The sequence below is a fragment of the Zerene cesonia genome, chromosome 7 (genome assembly GCF_012273895.1).
Source record: "Zerene cesonia ecotype Mississippi chromosome 7, Zerene_cesonia_1.1, whole genome shotgun sequence".
In the NCBI taxonomy this organism is placed as follows: domain Eukaryota; kingdom Metazoa; phylum Arthropoda; class Insecta; order Lepidoptera; family Pieridae; genus Zerene; species Zerene cesonia.
The window spans coordinates 4,975,100-4,979,714 of record NC_052108.1 but is presented as its reverse complement, the minus strand read 5'-3'; positions in this window follow the sequence as shown (position 1 = coordinate 4,979,714).

Genomic DNA, 4,615 nt, shown 5'->3' with positions numbered 1-4,615 from the left:
ACCGTAAAGTCCGTCGATATTAAATTCCTTTTCTAGGAACGCCGCCATAATTAAATTAATAACGCGCTTTGCGAAATATTACATAGACAGAAAACAAATTTAAGAGAATTACACTGCACTGGCCTAACTAGTAAATTCGTACCGAACTAACCCGAATATCTCGTTATGTACATTTTTCTATACTATGTAATAGACATTGTTAATAAAATGTTTAAAATAAAATTAAAATACCGCGAAGATAAGAAGATTCGTGGATTTCTACTATCTCTACACTTAATGAATAAAAATATAACCCGAAGTAAAAATTGCGTTAACTTAAAATACGTTACAGCTATCATGTTAAATTAAAATTAACGTAGAACCCGAGTTAATGTTTAAAAATGAGATCTTTTGTTTAGTCTATTGCCAAATCATACAGAAAGCACAGAAACATTTAATAATTTACATATAACAATTGATAGGAAAATTCACTCCTTTGATCTTTATAATTATGCTTTATTAAATTTAACTTGAATTTAAATGGACGAATCAAACAGTTCTTTGGTGAACAATAAAACACTCGAAGAGAGTCGATATTATGCTTAGGTATTAAAGAAACTTCAGTATAAATTGGTAACCGTCAACAATAAACTTCTTGTGGTTGATTATTAAATATTTCCTCAATTAACCAATTAATGAAGTTATGAGAATTTTTTATGAAATACTTCGGTAGATGTATCCACCAAAAATGTTTTCATCTTTATGTGTTCAGTCCTTCAAAAGCTATCGTTAGTAATACCTAAAAAAGTTTGTAACAAATTAATATAAGAGATATAATTCTATTAATATTTCTTAAATTGGTCACAATCAATAAACCGCATTTTGTGCACTGAAAGTTAAAACTTCCTAAGCTAGAGCTTAATTGAAACACAGTTTTACGGCGGATTAATATTTACTGTTTGGCTTTGTATTTGAGATTCATTTGCTAATAACTCGATTTTAATTAACTATGCAAACCATTGCAAAGCGAACGGACATTTGGGGATAACAATACCACACACTATTTAACATCATTGAATTTAACAATGCTGCTAAACTAGATAAACTATTCGCTTATCCGACATGATGAATGCTTTGTAGTCAGTATCATTAGTATAGCAACTTATTAATATGCCTTAACAAGTGGAAAAAACCTTTTTTGAAAGCTGAAAGTTATTAATTTATTGTTATAGTAGTGAAAGATAAACATCGTGATGATGTCCAATTCGTAAATATCGACCATAATATTATTGACGTCTGCTACATATAAATAAATTTGCAAACGCGTGATATATAATATTCCTAGAGCTCGTCTTCTGGTCAATCTCATATGTATAGCCTTGGATAAAGTGGGGAAATAATTAAGACGTTATCTTATTTCCCGACGTGCATTCAACAGGTATATCGCTGTACTGATAGCTGACATCCATCAAAGCCCGTTTACGGCTGCCACCGCCATCGGCTACGGGCGCGCGCAGACTTCGGCCACGGCGGGGCGCGCGGCGGTCGTCCGCGCGTTTCAGCTGGGCTCGGAGTACGGACAAGCAATAAGGCTCTACTTACGCGAGAACCGCGATCCGGGCTGTAGTGCGACACTTAGCGTAGCGGGTGAGGCCGCGTGGCCGGGCTGCGGCAGACTGTTGCTCCCCGGGCCGCTTCACTTGTTACTTCACCCGCCGCCCTGCGCACCCCCCGCCCGCGCCCCACGCCCGACCCCCGCGCCGCCCTGCCGACCCCACCCGGCATCCGCTCACCAATATCACGGGTCCCTCACTTCACAGCGTCCTTACCTTCCTGAGGTACCTAATACCTATAGTAAAATATATAGATACCTTCCAATTTAAAACCCAACAAAAAAACTTCCTATTAAATATTATCAAATTTCATTTCATTTTTATGCTCAGATTGATAAAGAATGGATAGTTCATTTTACCCAAATGAAAAACTGAGCTTTTTATACACCCTGTATTGTTAAAAAATGGTTTTGAACTGCCAAATACATTCGGAATATAATGGAAAATAAAATTATCATATTTTTATGACCCATCGTAAAGGACCTTGACTTCTAAATAAGTAGGACAGAGGGGGTAGAGGCAATGGATATGTAGTTGGAAAGCGCAGATGAACAGAATACAAACAACAGCGGTTAAGCCGCTAGCATATAAAATTATCAATTTATAAAGTCATCGTTAAATACAAATATACTTAAGCTGCACGTTAGCATAAATACAAATTTTAGAGATGTATCTATCTAGATTAACTAATATTAATTCGAATATAGAGCATGTATGAATGAATTTTGGTATGTAGTATTCGAGCACGCTTCGGCACGAATTGGGCCAGCTTGCACCGGGGAAGTACCACACCCCCACAGAAGACCGGCGTGAAATAGCATTCTGCTGTGTTTCGTTCGGTGAGTGGGGGAGCCGGAGGCCCATATCCTTTTCCTTACCCTTCCCAGTCCTTTCCTTTATTCCTATCGCCAATTCTTTCTTAATCCCTTTCCAAAAAGTCGGCAATCCATTAGTAGAGGCGTAAGGTCTGCAATAGACCTTATGCCTCTCCAAATGTTCATGGGCGGTGGTAGCGCTTACCATCAGGCGTCCCACCAGCTCCATTGCCGACTGTAACATACAAAAGAACCAGTATGAGATAAATAATATAAACAGACGAAGAAAAGGACCCATATTCAACAGCACCATAAATGTAGAAATTAGTTTAAAATTTTTTAGCATTTTTCACCTCGTAGTTAAACTTTGACGGTTGCGGAAATTAAATTCACGATTTTAATTAAGGTTGACGATGACTACAATAACTCTGTTCGAAATAATGAAATTGAGATACATAACGATGCAGAACACTGGAATATCGCTGATAATAAGAATTGGTGATATCTATCCAAGATCAGAACCTCCACCGGACATTGAAAGATTTGTAATCTGGATTAATATGTATATGATTGCCTTCATTGTAAGTATCAATGTATGTTTAATTATTTCTTTTATTTCAACAAGCTGGCATAATAAGTATATAAGCATATATAGCTCTTGAAAATCAACTAGCGACTCCAGAGGTAGAAAATTAGCAATTTCAGAATTGAGCGGGTGATTGCTTCTGCTTATTTAAAACTCGAACTTTTGTTTTCATCTAATAGGGAGCGAAGCCTAAAGTAGGTACACATTTACGGATGTTTTCTCATTCTAAAACAAATCTGTCAAAATATGGTAAAATCCCAGCACCGAGATTAACCCAATTGGTACGTTTGATCCAACCCCTCTGGAACTAGAACAACAAAGAATTTCGATGCCGTACGCAACATATTTGAGTATTAGTAGCCCGACATGGCTTCATCCAGAGTTATAATGAGATATTAATTTCTAATAATATAAAATGATGATTATTTGTTTGAATGCGTTTGATTTAAAAAATTCTTCAGCGTTGAATATGATTGTGATCCCTGAGTGCTAGCCTATATAAGTACAACGTGTGAAGCTGGGAGTGTTTAATATTTGTTAACAAAAGTGATGAATACGCTACAACATTTATCGTTTAAGCATTATTTATATAGATATGGATGGGGGAAGAAAATGTGTGAGTTGCTTTGTACCTAAGATGAAATAAAAACTAGATATGTATCTATAATCGTCGCATATAAAAACCAATTTATACATATTGAAGGTATTTGTAATATAAATAAAGTAATAAAAACACAACAAACAATAATATCTACATAGAATATACATATTGTTTGCTTTGAAACGGAATAATCGAATAACTTACTACCTACACAACGCAATCATCGAAGCAATTATGTCGTATGAAGTTACGCGTATAAAGCCCTGCAACAATCGGATTGATCTTTGAAAAATCACATACGATATGTTTCCTTATACAGATTTTCCGATACTCATTCTACAATCGTAACGTTCACAGGAATCGAGCTCTGGAGAGATCGCCTCTATTGGGAATATAAAATACAAATTGGCCAGCTGGATGAGTTGTTTTATAAATAGATTTGATTGAACGGCTTAAGTCTGAACTTGGTTTTCCAACTTATTTTCTGCAATTACGACTTGGGAAATCTTAAATAGAATTTATAATATAATGTATTTCCTTTGTTGGCTAAGAAGCTGAATTATAAAGATGTATCTGGTTACTTTGCTGTATTATTAGACAACTTCATCATCTTTGAATTGTTTGTCAGTTCTATATTTAAAACACTAATGATATCAAAAAAAAAGTTATAGAAGATTTTCATTCTCTGATTCATAAATAATAATATCATAGATAACATATTTTAGCTTAATTTTCGAACATAAAGAGACTAAAAGCGTGTTTTATCCTGCCTTAAGTATATACACTGCTTTAATAAAAACGTATAATAGTACTGCGGAAATGCTTCAGAATATATGTTCATTTGATAATATTTTAAAAATATTTCTGATACTAGAATACGATAGAAAATTTCATAAAGATGCCTCCTTAGTGTACGGGACAATCATTCTGATATTTTATTCTGATATTTGTTTAGGACAACCAATAATTTTTTAGTAAATCTCTTATTCTTATTTCTGAGCGATGATATTTACGCATGTGT